This window comes from Nicotiana tomentosiformis, chromosome 12 (genome assembly GCF_000390325.3).
Source record: "Nicotiana tomentosiformis chromosome 12, ASM39032v3, whole genome shotgun sequence".
Classification (NCBI taxonomy): Eukaryota; Viridiplantae; Streptophyta; class Magnoliopsida; order Solanales; family Solanaceae; genus Nicotiana; species Nicotiana tomentosiformis.
Genome location: NC_090823.1, coordinates 105,765,976 through 105,766,751, shown reverse-complemented (window position 1 = coordinate 105,766,751; position 776 = coordinate 105,765,976).

Genomic DNA, 776 nt, shown 5'->3' with positions numbered 1-776 from the left:
GTGGGAACAACATGGGGCATGCCATGGCCATTACTACAAGAAGTGGAAGAGGTGGGAATGCACCTACCTCAAGTCAAAAGCAACTTGTGGATGATGAGCAAGTGGTAGAAGAAGAGGAGATCACGAACAATGTTGTGCAAGCAAATGATGAAGTGCGAATTGATATTGATGACATAGCGGAAGAGACTCAAGAGGATGTGAACCTGTCTAGGGATCATGTGATTGACGTACCGAAAATAGTAGTGCAAAAAGATAAGGCACCATTGCCTAACTCACCTCCTCCCTATCGTCAAAGGCTTGCCAAGAAAAATGGCGAGAATCAATTCAAGAAGTTCATTGATATGATGAAGAGTCTCTCTATAAATGTGCCATTAGTTGAAGCTTTGGAGCAAATACCCGGATATGCAAAGTTTATGAAGGACTTGGTGACAAAGAAGAGATCGATGAATTTTGAAACTATTAAAGTCACTCAACAAGTGAGTGCAATTGTGCATTCGATGGCTCCAAAGTTGGAAGATCCCGGTGCTTTTACAATTCTTTGTACCAATGGAAGTGCCGAGTTTGCAAAAGCTCTTTGTGACCTTGGAGCGAGTATCAACCTGATTCCCTATTAGGTTTTCAAGACATTGGGAATTGGGCAACCAAGACCCACATCTATGAGATTACAAATAGCTGATCGTACAATGAAGAGACCGTTGGGGGTGATTGAGGATGTATTGGTTCGAGTTGACAAGCTCATTCTCCTCACAGATTTTGTTATTCTTGATTGTGAAGTG